The following is a 27,751-nucleotide window of genomic DNA, read 5'->3' as shown; positions in this document are numbered from 1 at the left end:
ACCGCCCACAGGATGGGTATGGGGTGCATAATAAACATTAAACTAACTAACTCCTGGTATGAGAGGGTGAATGTGTATGAACTTGGGCGTATGATGTGTATTCATGGTTTGTGACGAGTATACTCTATATATGTGTTTGATTTTGCAGTGGGACATTGTTCTATGTATGTTATTCATATGCATGTTTAGATGCTTGTAGAGGGGTCAGTGTGTTGGATCCTTGTTTATTAATATATTCTGTGTTTGATGAACATATTGTTTTTACCTTCTTCTCAATACATTACGTTAATTGTATTTAACGTATAAGGTGTCCTACTTTATAATTTACAAAGTGACAATATATGCATATTATGGTGTGTTTTGTTAATCATATAACAATGCAATTGGAATTAGTCGTTTATTGGTTATCATAGGTGTAGGGGTTTTCATGTATGGGTGAGGAGGGTTATTTGTGTTATCTCAAGTTCATGTTTGTGTGGTTGTTAATGATTTATTCTGTGTAAGACCTGTTTTTGTCTTTATCTATCTCTTGTATTGTATTGTTCTAAATAAAATATAAAAAAAAAAAAAAAATGTAGAAAAAAAAAAAAAAAAAAAAAAAAAAAAAAAAAAAAAAAAAAAAAAAAATATGCCTTTGCTCCCTTCACCCACCTTTAATCATCCTATATAAACGTAATCTTTTTGACTACCACCCACAGGATGGGTCTGGGCTACAAACTAACAGATTAAATTCACACAAATATTTATATTCCTCTTAATACTCTTGAACAATACAGTTTACATGTAATAAAACAGGTGGGCACAAAAATGGAGCCACTGATATGCAATGTATTACGGGAAAATTAAAACTGAACTAAGACACTAACTTAGGGTTATCCCAGGTAATCTACATTATGATAATGCGTACCTCTCCCTAAATATACTAAGGTTTAAGACCGGTGATTAGTAAGTTCATTTAGGTATACTATATAAATTATCATACACAGTGTATGTGTAGATTACCTATGATAACCCAAGAAAGTCAAAGTGACTTACATCCACTGGGATCCTTGACTTAGTTTAATAATAAACTATCACCCTGCATGAGGCAGTAAAGGCAGCTGATGCCGGCTACCAGGTCAAACTATATTACTTCCACTACCATCAAAACTAAGCACTAAACCCACAAGAGATGTCAAATATGTCAGCCTAACATTAAGGAGACGGTGTTCAACACGAGTCTATGAACATATGTTCATTAGAATTACGTATATGTGGCAAACGAGTGTGTTTGGGCTAGTGTCCAGGGCGTCTCAGATATCAAGATTGAAGTCATGTTAACACAGAACAAGACTGTTAGTTCCTTAGTAATTACCAAGTGACAACCATCCCCCCTCCCCATCACCCTCCCACCAGTAACAACTAATTACTTACCCCCAAACACCCCTCCACCAGCAGCCAACCCCTGACCCTTCCTTTAACGACCCTCCCCCCTCCCCACAAACAACCAGTGACGTCATCACCCCCTCCCCCAGGTCAATGGCGCCATTTAGCCATGGAGGTCAAGAATAGTGGCGCCACTAGTCACTTCTCTGCCATCCACCACACCATCAACACCTCCAGCTCCTCAGGTAATATAAAAAACTTGGATTACTTCAGTTCCAAGGTAATTTTTGATCCATCAACTTTGAAAATATTTCAGTAATATTTCTGGCTACAGAATGTTGAAGGCAGCATTGTAAATACTTAGTAAGACTTTAAACTATTTCTTATTGCAGTTCATGAATTATCTAGTAACGTACAAACTTATCTTCGCAGACATTGTTCTGTTGCTGCTGGTGATGACATCTCTGAAGACTTGTGCCCACCACACGGACTTCACCACACAGCAGCTGCCCACCACACGGACTTCACCACACAGCAGCTGCCCACCACACGGACTTCACCACACAGCAGCTGCCCACCACACGGACTTCACCACACAGCAGCTGCCCACCACACGGACTTCACCACACAGCAGCTGCCCACCACACGGACTTCACCACACAGCAGCTGCCCACCACACGGACTTCACCACACAGCAGCTGCCCACCACACGGACTTCACCACACAGCAGCTGCCCACCACACGGACTTCACCACACAGCAGCTGCCCACCACACGGACTTCACCACACAGCAGCTGCCCACCACACGGACTTCACCACACAGCAGCTGCCCACCACACGGACTTCACCACACAGCAGCTGCCCACCACACGGACTTCACCACACAGCAGCTGCCCACCACACGGACTTCACCACACAGCAGCTGCCCACCACACGGACTTCACCACACAGCAGCTGCCCACCACACGGACTTCACCACACAGCTGCCCAAAACAAGGACTTCCCCACACAGCAGCTGCCCACCACACGGACTTCACCACACAGCAGCTGCCCACCACACGGACTTCACCACACAGCAGCTGCCCACCACACGGACTTCACCACACAGCAGCTGCCCACCACACGGACTTACCACACAGCTGCCCACCACACGGACTTCACCACACAGCAGCTGCCCACCACACAGCAGCTGCCCACCACACGGACTTCACCACACAGCAGCTGCCCACCACACGGACTTCACCACACAGCAGCTGCCCACCACACGGACTTACCACACAGCTGCCCACCACACGGACTTCACCACACAGCAGCTGCCCACCACACAGCAGCTGCCCACCACACGGACTTCACCACACAGCAGCTGCCCACCACACGGACTTCACCACACAGCAGCTGCCCACCACACGGACTTCACCACACAGCAGCTGCCCACCACACGGACTTCACCACACAGCAGCTGCCCACCACACGGACTTCACCACACAGCAGCTGCCCACCACACGGACTTCACCACACAGCAGCTGCCCACCACACGGACTTCACCACACAGCAGCTGCCCACCACACGGACTTCACCACACAGCAGCTGCCCACCACACGGACTTCACCACACAGCAGCTGCCCACCACACGGACTTACCACACAGCAGCTGCCCACCACACGGACTTCACCACACAGCAGCTGCCCACCACACGGACTTCACCACACAGCAGCTGCCCACCACACGGACTTCACCACACAGCAGCTGCCCACCACACGGACTTCACCACACAGCAGCTGCCCACCACACGGACTTCACCACACAGCAGCTGCCCACCACACGGACTTCACCACACAGCAGCTGCCCACCACACGGACTTCACCACACAGCAGCTGCCCACCACACGGACTTACCACACAGCAGCTGCCCACCACACGGACTTCACCACACAGCAGCTGCCCACCACACGGACTTCACCACACAGCAGCTGCCCACCACACGGACTTCACCACACAGCAGCTGCCCACCACACGGACTTCACCACACAGCAGCTGCCCACCACACGGACTTCACCACACAGCAGCTGCCCACCACACGGACTTCACCACACAGCAGCTGCCCACCACACGGACTTCACCACACAGCAGCTGCCCACCACACGGACTTCACCACACAGCAGCTGCCCACCACACGGACTTCACCACACAGCAGCTGCCCACCACACGGACTTCACCACACAGCAGCTGCCCACCACACGGACTTCACCACACAGCAGCTGCCCACCACACGGACTTCACCACACAGCAGCTGCCCACCACACGGACTTCACCACACAGCAGCTGCCCACCACACGGACTTCACCACACAGCAGCTGCCCACTACATCTTCAACCTACAAGATTAAATAAATTTAAGAGCATTGATTAAAATTAAAATGTCGTTATTACCATAAAAAAGAAATGTTCAACGAACACACACAAAGGTGTTCAACGAACAAGTGTTCAAGGAACACAAGAAACAAAGTAAATAACTTTGAGACAAGTCTCAACTGTTGTATTTATCAGCAGGAGACAACATTCACACAATTCAGGAGCTTTAAGCTCGGGGAAAAAAAAAAAATCCCTACCCCAACCCTACTAACAATAGTAGTAATGAGACGGATAGTCTCAGTACTGCCATTAGTAGTAGTTTGAGGTATGATACATTTTTATATTTCATGACCTGGTGTTTGTCAGGAAGTGTTGAGAAGTTGGGCAGTGTTGAGTCTTGTGCAACACTGCCCGTGGAAGTCTTCTAGCACAATTAGATCACTGGAAACATCATCACTTGTCAGGATTCTGCTGAGTAAACAGGTTGGAGGGTAAACTTGTATGATACAATATTACAACCTAGCCAAACCTACTCCTAACATCCCTAAAAGGTAGGCCTCTCGCTAGAAAAAAAAAGTCAACTTGTTTAATTTTTGATTCGAACCTGACTGACTTTCAATGCCCTGTCCCCTGAGTGTTTACCCCTCCCCTACACTTCAAAGTCTAGTGTGCAATGAGAGACAAACAACCAACACTATGGGTTATCTAACCAGTTTGAGCTGTCGTATACCAGTCTCATAACACAATAGGCGAGCATAGTAAATTCATAACCTACCTTGCAGGCAAGTTATGGCTGTCATCCCAGGCACAACCTGAGGACCACTACATTCAAGCCCCCCCCCCACTCTACCTGTATTTTTGGGGGGTTTCTAACCCAGCAGGGTTAATAATCCCATTTCCAATAATAACAATGCAAATCAACCCCCCCCCCCCCATAACTATACTCATCAGATGTTAGTGACCTTTCTGCCGACTAACACTTCAGATCACAGAGGTTTTCATTATTTTCATCATTAATGTCTGCTGCCAGAAGTGTTACACTAAACTACTTACAAACTATCAAACCAACTGCAGTTCTCAATACTTTTATATTCATAGGAATCTGAACACCGCTTAAATTTTCCAAAATGATTACACAATTTTCACTCAATGAATCAATATTTAACTTTGGACAGTTTGGCCAAAGGCATAAAAAACGTAGAACACCCACCACAACCACTACCCAAGCCCGAAACCCACCAAAATCCCCACTGAAACCATGTACAATAACAGATTGCAGACAGCTACTGAAGGTCGTTGGTGGGTTCCCAGGCCAACAGTTCTACGTAATCTATGCCTTCAGGGGAGATTACTCTCCCCTGCTATATGCATTCATAATGCATATAGCAGATGCTCCAATTATAGTCTCAACCTAACTACCTAAATATATAAAACCATTTACAGTAAACTAATCAAAACCAACAAACACTGGAGAAGCAATTCCAGACTATCTTGGCTTTTCTTGGAGGATTGTCAAGTCAGACCAAGAGTCAAAAAGTGTAATAGACCACAAGACAGATCACATAAACCATGGAGGGGGGCACAAGACAGATCACATAAACCATGGAGGGGGGCACAAGACAGGTCACATAAACCATGGAGGGGGGCACAATACAGTTCACATAAACCATGGAGGGGGCACAAGACAGGTCACATAAACCATGGAGGGGGGCACAAGACAGGTCACATAAACCATGGAGGGGGCACAAGACAGGTCACATAAACCATGGAGGGGGGCACAAGACAGGTCACATAAACCATGGAGGGGGGGGTGACCAATTTTCAAGAAACAGTAGTGGTGATATAGACAGTAGCAGTAAAAAAAGTAGTAACAACAACAATAGTTGTGTAGGTACTACCGGTATGATTCGCGGTAATACCAGTGGTGGTAGTGATAATACCAGTCGTAGTAGTGATAATACCAGTGGTGGTAGTGATAATACCACTAGTGGTAATGATAATACCACTGTTGGTAGTGATAATACCACTGGTGGTAGTGATAATACCCCTGGTGGTAATGAAAAAACCACTGGTGGTAATAATACCACTGGTGGTAGTGATAATACCACTGGTGGTAATGAAAAAACCACTGGTGGTAATAACACCACTGGTGGTAATGATAATACCACTGGTGGTAGTGATAATACCCCTGGTGGTAGTGATAATACCCCTGGTGGTAATGATAATACCACTGGTGGTAATGATAATACCACTGGTGGTAATGAAAAAACCACTGTTGGTAATGATAATACCACTGGTGGTAATGATAATACCACTGGTGGTAATAATACCACTGGTGGTAATGAAAAAACCACTGGTGGTAATAATACCACTGGTGGTAATGATAATACCACTGGTGGTAGTGATAATACCACTGGTGGTAGTGATAATACCACTGGTGGTAGTGATAATACCACTGGTGGTAGTGACAATACCACTGGTGGTAGTGACAATACCACTGGTGGTAGTGACAATACCACTGGTGGTAGTGACAATACCACTGGTGGTAGTGACAATACCACTGGTGGTAGTGACAATACCACTGGTGGTAGTGACAATATCACTGGTGGTAGTGACAATACCACTGGTGGTAGTGACAATACCACTGGTGGTAGTGACAATACCACTGGTGGTAGTGACAATACCACTGGTGGTAGTGACAATACCACTGGTGGTAGTGACAATACCACTGGTGGTAGTGACAATACCACTGGTGGTATTATTAGTACTGGTAATAACAGAAGTGCTGGTAGTCTGTCTAGCAGTAAGTCCTGGTAGTAGTAGAGGTAGTAGTAACAGTAACAATATTCGTAGCTAAATACTGTCAGTACAGAAAACACTGGGAAAATTGCGACAAGTTGACCTTCAATAATAAAGTTCAACAGTATCTTACAAGACATGACAAGCAACTCCAATATTCCTATTGGCCAATGTTAGGTAAGAAATTAGAAGTAAATAGATTCTGGCTACGAGACTGATCTATCAAGGTTGGAGAGTATATCTCAAAATTAACTCAACAATTTAGTCTCCAGGACTATTGTCGCCTCTGTAGTCGACAGATAAAGTCGACTCCCCAAGCAAAATACTTCATGAATAATGATACCTGTCACAATGTCTCTTACCAACCTGGTATTGTACGCCATTTATAATGTGGAAACATAATACAAGTTAGAGAAATCTGGTCCACAAATAGACCAGGTGCAGTTGAAAGTGGTCTCTAAACAACCCAGGTTAGACACGTCTAGTTTCCTCCCCAAGTGTCAGTTTTGTATTTCACCCCCCTAACTATACTCATCAGCATCAGATGTTAGTGATCTTTCTGCTTACTAACACTTCAGATCACAGAGGTTTTCATTATTTTCATCATTAATGTCTGCTGCCAGAAGTGTTACACTAAACTACTTACAAACTATCAAACCAACTGCAGTTCTCAATACTTTTATATTCATAGGAATCTGAACACCGCTTAAATTTTCCAAAATGATTACACAATTTTCACTCAATGAATCAATATTTAACTTTGGACAGTTTGGCCAAAGGCATAAAAAACGTAGAACACCCACCACAACCACTACCCAAGCCCGAAACCCACCAAAATCCCCACTGAAACCATGTACAATAACAGATTGCAGACAGCTACTGAAGGTCGTTGGTGGGTTCCCAGGCCAACAGTTCTACGTAATCTATGCCTTCAGGGGAGATTACTCTCCCCTGCTATATGCATTCATAATGCATATAGCAGATGCTCCAATTATAGTCTCAACCTAACTACCTAAATATATAAAACCATTTACAGTAAACTAATCAAAACCAACAATGGAGAAGCAATTCCAGACAATCTTTTGGTTTTTCTTGGACGATTATCAAGTCAGACCAAGAGTCAAAAAGTATAATAGACCACAAGACAGGTCACATAAACCATGGAGGGGGGCACAAGACAGGTCACATAAACCATGGAGGGGGGCACAAGACAGGTCACATAAACCATGGAGGGGGGCACAAGACAGGTCACATAAACCATGGAGGGGGGCACAAGACAGGTCACATAAACCATGGAAGGGGCACAAGACAGGTCACATAAACCACGGAGGGGGGCACAAGACAGGTCACATAAACCATGGAGGGGGGCACAAGACAGGTCACATAAACCATGGAGGGGGCACAAGACAGGTCACATAAACCATGGAGGGGGGCACAAGACAGGTCACATAAACCATGGAGGGGGCACAAGACAGGTCACATAAACCATGGAGGGGGCACAAGACAGGTCACAAACCATGGAGGGGGCACAAGACAGGTCACATAAACCATGGAGGGGGGCACAAGACAGGTCACATAAACCATGGAGGGGGCACAAGACAGGTCACATAAACCATGGGGGGCGGCACAAGACAGGTCACATAAACCATGGAGGGGGCACAAGACAGGTCACATAAACCATGGAGGGGGGCACAAGACAGGTCACATAAACCATGGAGGGGGCACAAGACAGGTCACATAAACCATGGAGGGGGCACAAGACAGGTCACATAAACCATGGAGGGGGCACAAGACAGGTCACATAAACCATGGAGGGGGCACAAGACAGGTCACATAAACCATGGAGGGGGCACAAGACAGGTCACATAAACCATGGAGGGGGCACAAGACAGGTCACATAAACCATGGAGGGGGCACAAGACAGGTCACATAAACCATGGAGGGGGGCACAAGACAGGTCACATAAACCATGGAGGGGGGCACAAGACAGGTCACATAAACCATGGAGGGGGGCACAAGACAGGTCACATAAACCATGGAGGGGGCACAAGACAGGTCACATAAACCATGGAGGGGGCACAAGACAGGTCACATAAACCATGGAGGGGGCACAAGACAGGTCACATAAACCATGGAGGGGGGCACAAGACAGGTCACAAATCATGGAGAGGGGCACAAGAGAGGTCACAAACCATAAAGGGGGGCACAAGACAGGTCACAAACCATGGAGGGGGGCACAAGACAGGTCACATAAACCATGGAGGGGGGCACAAGACAGGTCAAATAAACCATGGAGGGGGGCACAAGACAGGTCACATAAACCATGGAGGGGGGCACAATACAGGTCACATAAACCATGGAGGGGGCACAAGACAGGTCACATAAAACATGGAGGGGGCACAAGACAGGTCACATAAACCATGGAGGGGGGCACAAGACAGGTCACAAACCATGGAGGGGGGGGGTCACATAAACCATGGAGGGGGGCACAAGACATGTCACCTAAACCATGGAGGGGGGCACAAGACAGGTCACATAAACCATGGAGGGGGCACAAGACAGGTCACATAAACCATGGAGGGGGGCACAAGACAGGTCACATAAACCATGGAGGGGGGCACAAGACAGGTCACATAAACCATGGAGGGGGCACAAGACAGGTCACATAAACCATGGAGGGGGGCACAAGACAGGTCACATAAACCATGGAGGGGGCACAAGACAGGTCACATAAACCATGGAGGGGGGCACAAGACAGGTCACATAAACCATGGATGGGGGGGCACAAGACAGGTCACATAAACCATGGAGGGGGGCACAAGACAGGTCACATAAACCATGGAGGGGGGCACAAGACAGGTCACATAAACCATGGAGGGGGGCACAAGACAGGTCACATAAACCATGGAGGGTGGCACAAGACAGGTCATAAACCATGGAGGGGGGCACAAGACAGGTCACAAACCATGGAGGGGGGCACAAGACAGGTCACAAACCATGGAGGGGGGCACAAGACAGGTCACAAACCATGGAGGGGGCACAAGAGAGGTCACACATAAACCATGGGGGGGCACAAGACAGGTCACATAAACCATGGAGGGGGGCACAAGACAGGTCACATAAACCATGGAGGGGGCACAAGACAGGTCACATAAACCATGGAGGGGGGCACAAGACAGGTCACATAAACCATGGAGGGGGGCACAAGACAGGTCACATAAACCATGGAGGGGGCACAAGACAGGTCACATAAACCATGGAGGGGGCACAAGACAGGACACATAAACCATGGAGGGGGCACAAGACAGGTCACATAAACCATGGAGGGGGCACAAGACAGGTCACAAATCATGGAGAGGGGCACAAGAGAGGTCACAAACCATGGAGGGGGGCACAAGACAGGTCACATAAACCATGGAGGGGGGCACAAGACAGGTCACATAAACCATGGAGGGGGGCACAAGACAGGTCACATAAACCATGGAGGGGGGCACAAGACAGGTCACATAAACCATGGAGGGGGGCACAAGACAGGTCACATAAAACATTGGTGGGGGGCACAAGACAGGTCACATAAACCATGGAGGGGGGCACAAGACAGGTCACATAAACCATGGAGGGGGGCACAAGACAGGTCACATAAAACATTGGTGGGGGGCACAAGACAGGTCACATAAACCATGGAGGGGGGCACAAGACAGGTCACATAAACCATGGAGGGGGGGTGAACTTACAAAGGATGTCAGGCGACCAAGTTTCAATTAACAGTAGTACTGATATAGACAGTAGCAGTAAAAACAGTAGTAATAACAACAATAGTTGTGTAGGTACTACCGGTATGATTCGCGGTAATACCAGTGGTGGTAGTGATAATACCAGTGGTGGTAGTGATAATACCACTGGTGGTAGTGATAATACCAGTGGTGGTAGTGATAATACCACTGGTGGTAGTGATAATACCACTGGTGGTAGTGATAATACCACTGGTGGTAGTGACAATACCACTGGTGGTAGTGATAATACCACTGGTGGTAGTGATAATACCACTGGTGGTAGTGATAATACCACTGGTGGTAGTGATAATACCACTGGTGGTAGTGATAATACCACTGGTGGTAGTGATAATACCACTGGTGGTAGTGATAATACCACTGGTGGTAATGATAATACCACTGGTGGTAGTGATAATACCACTGGTGGTAGTGATAATACTGCTGGTGGTAGTGATACCACCAGTGGTGATAGTGATACCACCACTGGTGGTAGTGAAACCACCACTGGAGGTAGTGATACCACCACTGGTGGTAGTGATACCACCACTGGTGGTAGTGATACCACCACTGGTGGTACTGATACCACCACTGGTGGTACTGATACCACCACTGGTGGTAGTGATACCACCACTGGTGGTAGTGACAATACCACTGGTGGTAGTGACAATACCACTGGTGGTAGTGACAATACCACTGGTGGTAGTGACAATACCACTGGTGGTAGTGACAATACCACTGGTGGTAGTGACAATACCACTGGTGGTAGTGACAATACCACTGGTGGTAGTGACAATACCACTGGTGGTAGTGACAATACCACTGGTGGTAGTGACAATACCACTGGTGGTAGTGACAATACCACTGGTGGTAGTGACAATACCACTGGTGGTAGTGACAATACCACTGGTGGTAGTGACAATACCACTGGTGGTAGTGACAATACCACTGGTGGTAGTGACAATACCACTGGTGGTAGTGACAATACCACTGGTGGTAGTGACAATACCACTGGTGGTAGTGACAATACCACTGGTGGTAGTGACAATACCACTGGTGGTAGTGACAATACCACTGGTGGTAGTGACAATACCACTGGTGGTAGTGACAATACCACTGGTGGTAGTGACAATACCACCGGTGGTAGTGACAATACCACCGGTGGTAGTGACAATACCACCGGTGGTAGTGACAATACCACCGGTGGTAGTGACAATACCACCGGTGGTAGTGACAATACCACCGGTGGTAGTGACAATACCACCGGTGGTAGTGACAATACCACCGGTGGTAGTGACAATACCACTGGTGGTAGTGACAATACCACTGGTGGTAGTGACAATACCACTGGTGGTAGTGACAATACCACTGGTGGTAGTGACAATACCACCGGTGGTAGTGACAATACCACTGGTGGTAGTGACAATACCACTGGTGGTAGTGACAATACCACTGGTGGTAGTGACAATACCACTGGTGGTAGTGACAATACCACCGGTGGTAGTGACAATACCACTGGTGGTAGTGACAATACCACTGGTGGTAGTGACAATACCACTGGTGGTAGTGACAATACCACTGGTGGTAGTAACAATACCACTGGTGGTAGTGACAATACCACAGGTGGTAGTGACAATACCACTGGTGGTAGTGACAATACCACTGGTGGTAGTGACAATACCACTGGTGGTAGTGACAATACCACTGGTGGTAGTGACAATACCACTGGTGGTAGTGACAATACCACTGGTGGTATTATTAGTACTGGTAATAACAGAAGTGCTGGTAGTCTGTCTAGCAGTAAGTCCTGGTAGTAGTAGAGGTAGTAGTAACAGTAACAATATTCGTGGCTAAATAGTGTCAGTACAGAAAACACTGGGAAAATTGCGACAAGTTGACCTTCAATAATAAAGTTCAACAGGATCTTACAAGACATGACAAGCAACTCCAATATTCCTATTGGACAATGTTAGGTAAGAAATTAGAAGTAAATAGATTCTGGCTACGAGACTGATCATTTATCAAGGTTGGAGAGTAGATCTCAAAATTAACTCAACAATTTAGTCTCCAGGACTATTGTCGCCTCTGTAGTCGACAGACAAAGTCGACTCCCCAAGCAAAATACTTCATGAATAATGATACCTGTCACAATGTCTCTTACCAACCTGGTATTGTACGCCATTTATAATGTGGAAACATAATACAAGTTAGAGAAATCTGGTCCACAAATAGGTATGAAAACTAAGACCATGTGCAGTTGAAAGTGGTCTCTAAACAACCCAGGTTAGACACGTCTAAAGTTTCCTCCCCAAGTGTCAGTTTTGTATTTCACCCCCCTAACTATACTCATCAGCATCAGATGTTAGTGACCTTTCTGCTTACTAACACTTCAGATCACAGAGGTTTTCATTATTTTTATCATTAATGTCTGCTGCCAGAAGTGTTACACTAAACTACTTACAAACTATCAAACCAACTGCAGTTCTCAATACTTTTATATTCATAGGAATCTGAACACAGCTTAAATTTTCCAAAATGATAAAACAATTTTCACTCAATGAATCAATATTTAACTTTGGACAGTTTGGCCAAAGGCATAAAAAACGTAGAACACCCACCACAACCACTACCCAAGCCCGAAACCCACCAAAATCCCCACTGAAACCATGTACGCAGAGTGCGTGAAGCTGAGGAGGGCGCCAGCGCAAACTGGTGAAGCACCAGTTACCAGCGTGATAGCTGTTGAGAGCCCAGTGCGCAAGCCAGGGCCTGGGCGCTTGTGGAGTGAAGAGGTGGAGGATTCCAAAGAGGAGAATGGCATGTGTGAGGTAAGCTGTGATGTAAAAGGATCTGTTACTACTCACAGGAAAAGTACAGAAGTGCAAGTGCAGGAGGAGGTGCAGGCTCTAGAGGAAGAGCTTCAGGAAGTGTTAAGGACATTGACACCGCCTGCAGTGGACGTTGTTCCTGAGCTGGTGAGAGACACGGCGGTGCCTGTAGAGGAATGTAAGGATAAAAAACATAGCAGGGTTGACGGGCCAACTAGTAAGAGAGAGTTGTCGCCGTGTGCTGTGGTACGGGGCGTGGTGGAGGTAGAGGTTCATCGTGAGGGAACCTCTGAAGATAACATGGAAGTGGAGGGCATCACGAGGAAGAGAGCGGCGGCGTCAGACTCAGATGATGTCCTGACGCCGGCGCAGAGGTCTGGGAGGAAGGAAGAGCAATGTCGAAGCAGTCACGATAAGAGGCATCGCAAAAAAGGGGGAGGGGTTGATGGTGTGAAGCCTTGTGCTGGCTCTGGGGCAGGAGGCCCTGGGATGAATGAAGAGAGGAGGAAGGGTTGGAAACTATAAAGAGGCCTTAGGTGTATGACTGTGAACGTTAATGGACTGTGTAATAGTGTGAAGAAGGAATGGTTTCGAATGTTTCTGTATAAATATAGGGTGGATGTAGTGTTCCTGCAAGAACACAATTTCAAGGAGGGAAGAGTGCTCGAGGTGGAGGGGTTTCAGGTCATGACTCTGCCATCTGCACGTCTGAAAGGTGGTGTGGGTATATTGATCAGGGAGGCAAGCCCGTTTGTGTTGCTAAGAAGTGAGGGGGGGGGAGGGGGAAGAGTATTGCGCGTGGATGGGTGGTGGATGGGACAGCGGGTATCCTTTGTATGTGTGTATGCACCAGCGGAAAATGATGTGAGGGTAAAAAGGGATTTTGTATGTGAAGAACTAGTTTTCTTCTTACGTGGTTTACCTGCAGTGGCCATCGTTGGTGGCGACTGGAACTGCGTTATTAGGAGGGCTGACGTGGAACCAAAAGGGGCGGGGCACGTGTCGGCGGCCTTGCGAGATCTTTTGAGGGATATTCAGTTGCGGGATGCGGTTGGAGGAGGGGCGTGGGAGGTAGAGCACACTTTTGTAAGACGGGGTTACGCTGCTAGGTTGGATAGGCTGTATATATCTCAAGGGGTTGGGTTGACATTTTTCCGTACAATAGAAGTAGCTTATTCGGATCATCGGGCGGTAGTAGCAGAGGTGGCGTGGGAGTCACTAGCAGGTATATCTAGGGGATATTGGAAATTAAATACAAGTGTGTTAGGTGATGAGGAGGGGATAGAGGGATTTGCGACGCTGTGGGGGGGGTTACGTGCAGAGATAAAAGGGGTAGAGGATGTGGTGATGTGGTGGGATGGTGTGGCTAAAGAACGGATTAAGCAATATTACGTAAAGGAAGGGAAACGTATCAATTCTTTAAAATATGGGCTTGCTAACTATTTGGAGGATAGATTACGGGGTTGTTATGCGAGGGGGGCGGTGGCGGGCACTTATCCAATGGATGAAATTATGGCAATTAAAGGGAGGCTGCGTGAGGTACAGGATGAGAGGTTCCAAGCGGTGAGGGTACAGGCGGGGGTGGAAGAGGTGTTATGGGGCGATAGACCTTCATCGTGCGTATTGCGTAGGCAGAAACAAAGACAGCAGGCAATGACTATTCCATGGTTGGAGGTTCATGAATCGATAGGAGGGTACAGGGAGGGGCAGGTCATACAAGCTACGGAAGGAATGGGGGCGTTTGCTGACAAGTGGTATGAGAAGTACTGGCAACGAGAAGGGGTAGAGGATGGGGTTTTAGAACAGGTGTGTGGGAGTGTGGTATGTCAGTTGCGTAACAGTGATAGGGAAGCACTGGGTGGGGAAATAACTGAGGGGGAAATATGGAGGGCTTTAAGTGGAATGCGAAAGGGCAAAGCACCGGGAATTGATGGACTCCCGGCAGAGTTTTATCAGCAGCATTGGGAATTATTGAGGCATTTTCTGGTTAGGTTATTAAATTGCATGAAGGAGAGAGGTGAGCTGGGTGAGAAGCAGGCAACGGCTGTCGTTGTATTGGTACCGAAGGGTAAGGGGCAGCATACGCTTCGGGATTATCGGGCGATCTCGTTGTTATGCGCAGATTATAAATTGTTTGCGAAGATTTTGGGAAATCGGGTCAAGTGTGTGGTAGGGGGGGTAGTATCAAAAACTCAGTTTGGTTTGCCAGGGAGGTCTATGGTGGAGGGGCATGGGTTACTTAGGGATTTCGTGGAGGCAAAAGGGGGGGGGAGGGAGGGAGGTTTGGTGGCGCTCGATTGGCAAGGGGCATACGATAGAGTGGATCGGAAAGCATTGAAAGCCATCCTCAGGGGTCAGGGGTTTGGGGAAGAAATAGTGGGCTGGGTTGAGGCGTTGTATGGAGGTGCAATGGCGAGGGTACAGATTAATGGTCGATTGGGTGGGAAGATTGTAATGGGTAGGGGACTTAGGCAGGGGTGTCCTATGTCACAATTATTGTTTGCGTGCGTACAGGACCCCTTTTATAGATTGATGGAGCAGCGTATGGGTCACGTAGAGGGACCAGGGTGTGAGGTTGCGAGGGTTTGGCCAGTTTTAATTGGGTATGTGGATGATACAACTGTTCTGATCAGGGAGGGGATGTCAATGGACACATTAGACGGGGTAGTACAAATGTTCGCAGGGGCAACTGGTATGAGGGTAAATTCAGATAAATCGATGGTCATGGGGTTAGGAGCTTGGGCGGGTAGGGTTGATTGGGGTAGTGCAGTTGTGAGGAGGCAGGTGCATTCGTTAAAAATCTGCGGTCTTATTTATGCAGACGATCTACCTGTGGCACGCATGGAAAACTCGCTTAGGATGGTAGAAAGGATTCAGGGACGCTTGGGTGCATTGCGACCTTATCATTTGACCCTTGTGCAGCGTGCCATTGTTGTTAATAGCTTACTGTATAGCAAAGTATGGCACGTGGCAGCCGTGTTCCCATTAACTGGGCCAGCAATAACGAACATACTTAGGAAGGTTTTTAAATTCTTGTGGGGTTCGAGCTGTGATTGGATTAAGAGGGATGTGGTAATGTTACCTGTAAGTAAGGGGGGGCTGGGATTGCTGGACTTAAAGCGGAGGGTCAAATGTGTCTTCATTAAAAGGGAGGTGATGAGGGAAAGTGTGGGTGGGGGACGGTTTGGCCAGGATCCATAACAGATTGCAACGGATGTATACAGGCGTTGAGTTGCACGAGTGTGAAACTGTGTTGAGGGCTCTGGCGTGGGATCGAGAGCCAGCAAAGGTTAAAATAGGTAGGTTGTGTAGATTGTTAGCCGGGAGGGTTGTAGCGCCTGTAGAGGGAATTTTCCCCATGTATGCATGGGGAAGTATATGGAATAGGTTGAGTAGGATGAGGTTGCAACCTCGTGTTCGGGATGTAATGTATCGTTTTCTGCATGGCATTTTACCGTCGGGTGTGGTTCTACGGGATAGACGAGTCGTTGACGGGGGGGAGTGCGGGATATGTGGTGGGGAGGAGTCGGCTTTTCATGTAGTATATTTTTGTGATGGACTGAGGAGTGTCAAGGGGTGGTTAAATAGGGTGATAAATAGGATAGGAGGTAAAGGAATTTCTGTATTGAGAGCATTAAGTCTCGACGTGGGGGGTTGGGAGGAAAGTGTAATCAGAGCTGTGGGGTACATTATGGCAGATTATATCTATATAGTGTGGGGATTGCGGGGGCAAACAGGTTACTGAGGTGAAGAGGAGGGTGTTAGCGTTAACGTTCTATAAAACGGTATGTAGAAATAAGGAAATTTATGGGAGGAGGTGGGTGAAGGATTTTTCAGAGGGATATAGGCAACTTACGTTACAGGTTTTATTAGACTTGTAATAGACGAGGGAGGGGAGGGTATGATTGGAAAGTGTTGCTGGGGTAGGGAAGTCAGGGGTGAAAACAGGGTTGCCTCCCTGGTAATGGATAACAAAAGTTTTGCGAGAGTGTTGGATGAGTGATGCATGAGTGAATATATGTGGACCACGGGTGCGCACCTGTGGAGCTGGCCAGTTTTTGTGTGACTGGACTTTATACTTATTATACATATTGTGTGTGGTAATATTGATTTACGGTAATGACATTGTAATTTGGAGATTTGCTATAATAATTGCATGTATTTGCTCCAACTTGTTTTTCTAGGTGCCTTGCACTGCATAGTGTTGATGCTGTGATCATGCACGGTGTCCAGAGATATGATGTGATATGTTTGTATTAATGTCTGTGCATTATTGTTCGTCACTGGTGTTCTGCAATTCAGTTTTGTTTTGAGAGTAAAGAGGTTAATGCACGTCAGATAGTGTAATAAAGTTGGGCAACAGTGGTGTTATAGGTTTTTGTGGTTAGGTGCGTGCTAGGCACAGTCTTTATGTGTTACTTATGTCATGGTTATATTTTATGTTGTATTGTATTGTTGTCAATAGTACTATGTAATGTCCATATAAGCTGTATAGAGCTTGAATGTCATAGTTGAAGCTGTGTTATTGTTTTAACACTGGAATTGCATGTTTAAATGTGTAAAGGCTTACATGTGTTGGATTTTGAGACTAAGTTTATTCTTATGGTTTTGTAGTAATTTTGTATGTCTTTGTGACTTTTCTATATCACCTTTGTTATGTAATACATATTGTTATGTAACTGAACCATTAGGACAATTACATAAATTAATGTTGGATCATTGCTGTGTGACTTTAGATTAGGCAACATTCATTGTTTATAGTATGTTAGGTTGTAAATAGTGGGGTGGTTGGATAACCACGGAGGGTGGGGGGGTAATATGTCTGTATAATATGTTCAGTGCAATGCATTGTATGGTCTGTAGTCGATTATTAAGTACCATTTCGAGGGATGTGTATATAAAAGTGTTGTTCATATCATGTAATTCTGTTGGGTAGCTCCAACAGGTTTGGGTTAAGTGATAGGATGAGGGAGCAGGGAGGGGGGGGGTGTACCCACACGGAGTTGTAAGTGTGGTGTGTAATATTAGCTGTAGGGAGGATTGTGTTAATTATCGACTTAAATGAGTTTTACATATTATATTTTGTAATGTCATGGTTTAAATAAAATATAAAAAAAAAAAAAAAAAAAAGAAACCATGTACAATAACAGATTGCAGACAGCTACTGAAGGTCGTTGGTGGGTTCCCAGGCCAACAGTTCTACGTAATCTATGTCTTCAGGGGAGATTACTCTCCCCTGCTATATGCATTCATAATGCATATAGCAGATGCTCCAATTATATACCTTATCTATCCTACTTGACGCTATCTAAATTTATAAGTTATTTTGATAGGAGAAACTGGAGTATGTTTACCTGGAGTTTACCTGGAGAGAGTTCCGGGGGTCAACGCCCCCGCGGCCCGGTCTGAGACCAGGCCTCCTGGTGGATCAGAGCCTGATCAACCAGGCTGTTGCTGCTGGCTGCACGCAAACCAACGTACGAGCCACAGCCCGGCTGATCCGGAACTGACTTTAGGTGCTTGTCCAGTGCCAGCTTGAAGACTGCCAGGGGTCTGTTGGTAATCCCCCTTATGTGTGCTGGGAGGCAGTTGAACATTCTCGGGCCCCTGACACTTATTGTATGGTCTCTTAACGTGCTAGTGACACCCCTGCTTTTCATTGGGGGGATGGTGCATCGTCTGCCAAGTCTTTTGCTTTCGTAGTGAGTGATTTTCGTGTGCAAGTTCGGTACTAGTCCCTCTAGGATTTTCCAGGTGTATATAATCATGTATCTCTCCCTCCTGCGTTCCAGGGAATACAGGTTTAGAAACCTCAAGCGCTCCCAGTAATTGAGGTGTTTTATCTCCGTTATGCGCGCCGTGAAAGTTCTCTGTACATTTTCTAGGTCGGCAATTTCACCTGCCTTGAAAGGTGCTGTTAGAGTGCAGCAATATTCCAGCCTAGATAGAACAAGTGACCTGAAGAGTGTCATCATGGGCTTGGCCTCCCTAGTTTTGAAGGTTCTCATTATCCATCCTGTCATTTTTCTAGCAGATGCGATTGATACAATGTTATGGTCCTTGAAGGTGAGATCCTCCGACATAATCACTCCCAGGTCTTTGACGTTGGTGTTTCGCTCTATTTCGTGGCCAGAATTTGTTTTGTACTCTGATGAAGATTTAATTTCCTCATGTTTACCATATCTGAGTAATTGAAATTTCTCATTGTTGAACTTCATATTGTTTTCTGCAGCCCACTGAAAGATTTGGTTGATGTCCGCCTGGAGCCTTGCAGTGTCTGCAATGGAAGACACTGTCATGCAGATTCGGGTGTCATCTGCAAAGGAAGACACGGTGCTGTGGCTGACATCCTTGTCTATGTCGGATATGAGGATGAGGAACAAGATGGGAGCAAGTACTGTGCCTTGTGGAACAGAGCTTTTCACCGTAGCTGCCTCGGACTTTACTCTGTTGACGACTACTCTCTGTGTTCTGTTAGTGAGGAAATTATAGATCCATCGACCGACTTTTCCTGTTACTCCTTTAGCGCGCATTTTGTGCGCTATTACGCCATGGTCACACTTGTCGAAGGCTTTTGCAAAGTCTGTATATATTACATCTGCATTCTTTTTGTCTTCTAGTGCATTTAGGACCTTGTCGTAGTGATCCAGTAGCTGAGACAGACAGGAGCGACCTGTTCTAAACCCATGTTGCCCTGGGTTGTGTAACTGATGGGTTTCTAGATGGGTGGTGATCTTGCTTCTTAGGACCCTTTCAAAGATTTTTATGATATGGGATGTTAGTGCTATTGGTCTGTAGTTCTTTGCTGTTGCTTTACTGCCCCCTTTGTGGAGTGGGGCTATGTAGGTAAGACCAAGGGGGTCTAGGTAAGATCAAGGGGGTCTAGGTAAGACCAAGGGAGTCTAGGTAAGACCAAGGGAGTCTAGGTAAGACCAGGAGAGTCTAGGTAAGACCAAGGGAGTCTAGGTAAGACCAAGGGAGTCTAGGTAAGACCAAAGGAGTCTAGGTAAGACCAAGGGAGTCTAGGTAAGACCAAGGGAGTCTAGGTAAGACCAAGGGAGTCTAGGTAAGACCAGGGGAGTCTAGGTAAGACCAGGGGAGTCTAGGTAAGACCAAGGGGGTCTAGGTAAGACCAGGGGAGTCTAGGTAAGACCAGGGGAGTCTAGGTAAGACCAAGGGAGTCTAGGTAAGACCAAGGGAGTCTAGGTAAGACCAAGGGAGTCTAGGTAAGACCAAGGGGGTCTAGGTAAGATCAAGGGGGTCTAGGTAAGACCAAGGGAGTCTAGGTAAGACCAAGGGAGTCTAGGTAAGACCAAGGGAGTCTAGGTAAGACCAAGGGAGTCTAGGTAAGACCAAGGGAGTCTAGGTAAGACCAAGGGAGTCTAGGTAAGACCAAGGGAGTCTAGGTAAGACCAAGGGAGTCTAGGTAAGACCAAGGGAGTCTAGGTAAGACCAAGGGAGTCTAGGTAAGACCAAGGGAGTCTAGGTAAGACCAAGGGAGTCTAGGTAAGACGAAGGGAGTCTAGGTAAGACCAAGGGAGTCTAGGTAAGACCAAGGGAGTCTAGGTAAGACCAAGGGGGTCTAGGTAAGACCAAGGGAGTCTAGGTAAGATGAATCAGCCTACAAAGTCTGTAAATATACACTGTATAACCCCATTTCAAAACGAATGCCCCCCCCCCCGACGCTCTAATACAAACTCTGGCGTCATAAGCGCTAAACCCACAAGATTATGCTTCTGTAAATATTTTTGTGACTTCTAAGCATAAAATTACTTGTCCAGGTTCTTCAGGTACCACCACTTGTCCAGGTTCTTCAGGTACCACTTGTCCAGGTTCTTCAGGTACCACCACTTGGCCAGGTTCTTCAGGTACCACCACTTGTCCAGGTTCTTCAGGTACCACCACTTGGCCAGGTTCTTCAGGTACCACCACTTGGCCAGGTTCTTCAGGTACCACCACTTGGCCAGGTTCTTCAGGTACCACCACTTGGCCAGGTTCTTCAGGTACCACCACTTGTCCAGGTTCTTCAGGTACCACCACTTGTCCAGGTTCTTCAGGTACCACCACTTGTCCAGGTTCTTCAGGTACCACCACTTGTCCAGGTTCTTCAGGTACCACCACTTGTCCAGGTTCTTCAGGTACCACCACTTATCCAGGTTCTTCAGGTACCACCACTTGGCCAGGTTCTTCAGGTACCACCACTTGGCCAGGTTCTTCAGGTACCACCACTTGGCCAGGTTCTTCAGGTACCACCACTTGGCCAGGTTCTTCAGGTACCACCACTTGGCCAGGTTCTTCAGGTACCACCACTTGGCCAGGTTCTTCAGGTACCACCACTTGGCCAGGTTCTTCAGGTACCACCACTTGGCCAGGTTCTTCAGGTACCACCACTTGGCCAGGTTCTTCAGGTACCACCACTTGGCCAGGTTCTTCAGGTACCACCACTTGGCCAGGTTCTTCAGGTACCACCACTTGGCCAGGTTCTTCAGGTACCACCACTTGGCCAGGTTCTTCAGGTACCACCACTTGGCCAGGTTCTTCAGGTACCACCACTTGGCCAGGTTCTTCAGGTACCACCACTTGGCCAGGTTCTTCAGGTACCACCACTTGGCCAGGTTCTTCAGGTACCACCACTTGGCCAGGTTCTTCAGGTACCACCACTTGGCCAGGTTCTTCAGGTACCACCACTTGGCCAGGTTCTTCAGGTACCACCACTTGTCCAGGTTCTTCAGGTACCACCACTTGTCCAGGTTCTTCAGGTACCACCACTTGTCCAGGTTCTTCAGGTACCACCACTTGTCCAGGTTCTTCAGGTACCACCACTTGTCCAGGTTCTTCAGGTACCACCACTTGTCCAGGTTCTTCAGGTACCACCACTTGTCCAGGTTCTTCAGGTACCACCACTTGGCCAGGTTCTTCAGGTACCACCACTTGGCCAGGTTCTTCAGGTACCACCACTTGTCCAGGTTCTTCAGGTACCACCACTTGGCCAGGTTCTTCAGGTAGCACCACTTGGCCAGGTTCTTCAGGTACCACCACTTGTCCAGGTTCTTCAGGTACCACCACTTGGCCAGGTTCTTCAGGTACCACCACTTGTCCAGGTTCTTCAGGTACCACCACTTGGCCAGGTTCTTCAGGTACCACCACTTGGCCAGGTTCTTCAGGTACCACCACTTGGCCAGGTTCTTCAGGTACTACCACTTGTCCAGGTTCTTCAGGTACCACCACTTGTCCAGGTTCTTCAGGTACCACCACTTGGCCAGGTTCTTCAGGTACCACCACTTGGCCAGGTTCTTCAGGTACCACCACTTGGCCAGGTTCTTCAGGTACCACCACATGTCCAGGTTCTTCAGGTACCACCACTTGGCCAGGTTCTTCAGGTACCACCACTTGTCCAGGTTCTTCAGGTACCACCACTTGTCCAGGTTCTTCAGGTACCACCACTTGTCCAGGTTATTCAGGTACCACCACATGTCCAGGTTCTTCAGGTACCACCACATGTCCAGGTTCTTCAGGTACCACCACTTGGCCAGGTTTTTCAGGTACCACTTGGCCAGGTTCTTCAGGTACCACTTGTCCAGGTTCTTCAGGTACCACTTGTCCAGGTTCTTCAGGTACCACCACATGTCCAGGTTCTTCAGGTACCACCACTTGGCCAGGTTCTTCAGGTACCACCACTTGGCCAGGTTCTTCAGGTACCACCACTTGGCCAGGTTCTTCAGGTACCACCACTTGTCCAGGTTCTTCAGGTACCACCACTTGTCCAGGTTCTTCAGGTACCACCACTTGTCCAGGTTCTTCAGGTACCACCACTTGTCCAGGTTCTTCAGGTACCACCACTTGTCCAGGTTCTTCAGGTACCACCACTTGTCCAGGTTCTTCAGGTACCACCACTTGTCCAGGTTCTTCAGGTACCACCACTTGGCCAGGTTCTTCAGGTACCACCACTTGGCCAGGTTCTTCAGGTACCACCACTTGGCCAGGTTCTTCAGGTACCACCACTTGGCCAGGTTCTTCAGGTACCACCACTTTGCCAGGTTCTTCAGGTACCACCACTTGGCCAGGTTCTTCAGGTACCACCACTTGTCCAGGTTCTTCAGGTACCACCACTTGGCCAGGTTCTTCAGGTACCACCACTTGGCCAGGTTCTTCAGGTACCACCACTTGGCCAGGTTCTTCAGGTACCACCACTTGGCCAGGTTCTTCAGGTACCACCACTTGGCCAGGTTCTTCAGGTACCACCACTTGGCCAGGTTCTTCAGGTACCACCACTTGTCCAGGTTCTTCAGGTACCACCACTTGTCCAGGTTCTTCAGGTACCACCACTTGGCCAGGTTCTTCAGGTACCACCACTTGGCCTTCAGGTACCACCACTTGGCCAGGTTCTTCAGGTACCACCACTTGGCCAGGTTCTTCAGGTACCACCACTTGTCCAGGTTCTTCAGGTACCACCACTTGTCCAGGTTCTTCAGGTACCACCACTTGGCCAGGTTCTTCAGGTACCACCACTTGTCCAGGTTCTTCAGGTACCACCACTTGTCCAGGTTCTTCAGGTACCACCACTTGTCCAGGTTCTTCAGGTACCACCACTTGTCCAGGTTCTTCAGGTACCACCACTTGTCCAGGTTCTTCAGGTACCACCACTTGTCCAGGTTCTTCAGGTACCACCACTTGGCCAGGTTCTTCAGGTACCACCACTTGTCCAGGTTCTTCAGGTACCACCACTTGGCCAGGTTCTACAGGTACCACCACTTGTCCAGGTTCTTCAGGTACCACCACTTGGCCAGGTTCTTCAGGTACCACCACTTGGCCAGGTTCTTCAGGTACCACCACTTGGCCAGGTTCTTCAGGTACCACCACTTGTCCAGGTTCTTCAGGTACCACCACTTGTCCAGGTTCTTCAGGTACCACCACTTGTCCAGGTTCTTCAGGTACCACCACTTGTCCAGGTTCTTCAGGTACCACCACTTGTCCAGGTACCACCACTTGTCCAGGTTCTTCAGGTACCACCACTTCAGGTACCACCACTTGTCCAGGTTCTTCAGGTACCACCACTTGTCCAGGTTCTTCAGGTACCACCACTTGTCCAGGTTCTTCAGGTACCACCACTTGGCCAGGTTCTTCAGGTACCACCACTTGTCCAGGTTCTTCAGGTACCACCACTTGGCCAGGTTCTTCAGGTACCACCACTTGTCCAGGTTCTTCAGGTACCACCACTTGGCCAGGTTCTTCAGGTACCACCACTTGGCCAGGTTCTTCAGGTACCACCACTTGGCCAGGTTCTTCAGGTACCACCACTTGTCCAGGTTCTTCAGGTACCACTTGGCCACTTCAGGTACCACCACTTGGCCAGGTTCTTCAGGTACCACCAGGTTCTTCAGGTACCACCACTTGTCCAGGTTCTTCAGGTACCACTTGTCAGGGTACCACCACCAGGTTCTTCAGGTAACCACTTGCCCACTTCAGGTACCACCATTTTCTTCAGGTACCACCACTTGTCCAGGTTCTTCAGGTACCACCACTTGGCCAGGTTCTTCAGGTACCACCACTTGGCCAGGTTCTTCAGGTACCACCACTTGTCCAGGTTCTTCAGGTACCACCACTTGTCCAGGTTCTTCAGGTACCACCACTTGTCCAGGTTCTTCAGGTACCACCACTTGTCCAGGTTCTTCAGGTACCACCACTTGTCCAGGTTCTTCAGGTACCACCACTTAGCCAGGTTCTTCAGGTACCACCACTTGGCCATTTTCTTCAGGTAACACCACTTGTCCAGGTTCTTCAGGTACCACCACTTGTCCAGGTTCTTCAGGTACCACCACTTGTCCAGGTTCTTCAGGTACCACCACTTGGCCAGGTTCTTCAGGTAACACCACTTGGCCATTTTCTTCAGGTACCACCACTTGTCCAGGTTCTTCAGGTAACACCACTTGGCCAGGTTCTTCAGGTACCACCACTTGGCCAGGTTCTTCAGGTACCACCACTTGTCCAGGTTCTTCAGGTACCACCACTTGGCCAGGTTCTTCAGGTACCACCACTTGTCCAGGTTCTTCAGGTACCACCACTTGTCCAGGTTCTTCAGGTACCACCACTTGTCCAGGTTCTTCAGGTACCACCACTTGTCCAGGTTCTTCAGGTACCACCACTTGTCCAGGTTCTTCAGGTACCACCACTTGTCCAGGTTCTTCAGGTACCACCACTTGTCCAGGTTCTTCAGGTACCACCACTTGTCCAGGTTCTTCAGGTACCACCACTTGTCCAGGTTCTTCAGGTACCACCACTTGGCCAGGTTCTTCAGGTACCACCACTTGTCCAGGTTCTTCAGGTACCACCACTTGGCCAGGTTCTTCAGGTACCACCACTTGTCCAGGTTCTTCAGGTACCACCACTTGCCCAGGTTCTTCAGGTACCACCACTTGGCCAGGTTCTTCAGGTACCACTTGTCCAGGTTCTTCAGGTACCACCACTTCCAGGTTCTTCAGGTACCACCACTTGCCCAGGTTCTTCAGGTACCACCACTTGCCCAGGTTCTTCAGGTACCACCACTTGGCCAGGTTCTTCAGGTACCACCACTTGTCCAGGTTCTTCAGGTACCACCACTTGTCCAGGTTCTTCAGGTACCACCACTTGTCCAGGTTCTTCAGGTCCCACCACGTGGCCAGGTTCTTCAGGTAACACCACTTCCAGGTTCTTCAGGTACCACCACTTGTCCAGGTTCTTCAGGTACCACCACTTGTCCAGGTTCTTCAGGTACCACCACTTGGCCAGGTTCTTCAGGTACCACCACTTGGCCAGGTTCTTCAGGTACCACCACTTGGCCAGGTTCTTCAGGTACCACCACTTGGCCAGGTTCTTCAGGTACCACCACTTGGCCAGGTTCTTCAGGTACCACCACTTGTCCAGGTTCTTCAGGTACCACCACTTGGCCAGGTTCTTCAGGTACCACCACTTGTCCAGGTTCTTCAGGTACCACCACTTGTCCAGGTTCTTCAGGTACCACCACTTGGCCAGGTTCTTCAGGTACCACCACTTGTCCAGGTTCTTCAGGTACCACCACTTGTCCAGGTTCTTCAGGTACCACCACTTGGCCAGGTTCTTCAGGTACCACCACTTGTCCAGGTTCTTCAGGTACCAGGTTCTTGTCCAGGTTCTTCAGGTACCAACCACTTGGCCAGGTTCTTCAGGTACCACCACTTGGCCAGGTTCTTCAGGTACCACCACTTGTCCAGGTTCTTCAGGTACCACCACTTGGCCAGGTTCTTCAGGTACCACCACTTGGCCAGGTTCTTCAGGTACCACCACTTGTCCAGGTTCTTCAGGTACCACCACTTGGCCAGGTTCTTCAGGTACCACCACTTGGCCAGGTTCTTCAGGTACCACCACTTGGCCAGGTTCTTCAGGTACCACCACTTGGCCAGGTTCTTCAGGTACCACCACTTGGCCAGGTTCTTCAGGTACCACCACTTGTCCAGGTTCTTCAGGTACCACCACTTGTCCAGGTTCTTCAGGTACCACCACTTGGCCAGGTTCTTCAGGTACCACCACTTGTCCAGGTTCTTCAGGTACCACCACTTGGCCAGGTTCTTCAGGTACCACCACTTGTCCAGGTTCTTCAGGTACCACCACTTGTCCAGGTTCTTCAGGTACCACCACTTGTCCAGGTTCTTCAGGTACCACCACTTGTCCAGGTTCTTCAGGTACCACCACTTGTCCAGGTTCTTCAGGTACCACCACAACTCCAGGTTCTTCAGGAACAACCACAAGTCCAGGTTCTTCAGGTACCACCACTTGGCCAGGTTCTTCAGGTACCACCACTTGGCCAGGTTCTTCAGGTACCACCACTTGTCCAGGTTCTTCAGGTACCACCACTTGTCCAGGTTCTTCAGGTACCACCACTTGGCCAGGTTCTTCAGGTACCACCACTTGGCCAGGTTCTTCAGGTACCACCACTTGGCCAGGTTCTTCAGGTACCACCACATGTCCAGGTTCTTCAGGTACCACCACATGTCCAGGTTCTTCAGGTACCACCACTTGTCCAGGTTCTTCAGGTACCACCACTTGTCCAGGTTCTTCAGGTACCACCACTTGTCCAGGTTCTTCAGGTACCACCACTTGTCCAGGTTCTTCAGGTACCACCACTTGTCCAGGTTCTTCAGGTACCACCACTTGTCCAGGTTCTTCAGGTACCACCACTTGGCCAGGTTCTTCAGGTACCACCACTTGGCCAGGTTCTTCAGGTACCACCACTTGGCCAGGTTCTTCAGGTACCACCACTTGGCCAGGTTCTTCAGGTACCACCACTTGGCCAGGTTCTTCAGGTACCACCACTTGTCCAGGTTCTTCAGGTACCACCACTTGGCCAGGTTCTTCAGGTACCACCACTTGGCCAGGTTCTTCAGGTACCACCACTTGGCCAGGTTCTTCAGGTACCACCACTTGGCCAGGTTCTTCAGGTACCACCACTTGGCCAGGTTCTTCAGGTACCACCACTTGGCCAGGTTCTTCAGGTACCACCACTTGGCCAGGTTCTTCAGGTACCACCACTTGTCCAGGTTCTTCAGGTACCACCACTTGTCCAGGTTCTTCAGGTACCACCACTTGTCCAGGTTCTTCAGGTACCACCACTACCAAGTGAACCATGA

At 48.4% G+C, this 27,751-nt stretch overlaps 1 long non-coding RNA gene across 2 annotated transcripts in view; it reads right to left on the bottom strand.

Moving 5' to 3' along the window:
• Nucleotides 1–27,751, bottom strand: part of LOC128704679 (uncharacterized) — a 92,205-nt gene that overhangs the window by 52,349 nt on the left and 12,105 nt on the right. The gene's annotated exons all lie outside the window — the stretch shown is intronic.

Source organism: Cherax quadricarinatus, chromosome 100, assembly GCF_038502225.1.
Source record: "Cherax quadricarinatus isolate ZL_2023a chromosome 100, ASM3850222v1, whole genome shotgun sequence".
Taxonomy (NCBI): Eukaryota; Metazoa; Arthropoda; class Malacostraca; order Decapoda; family Parastacidae; genus Cherax; species Cherax quadricarinatus.
This window is presented reverse-complemented; position numbering and strand designations above follow the sequence as displayed.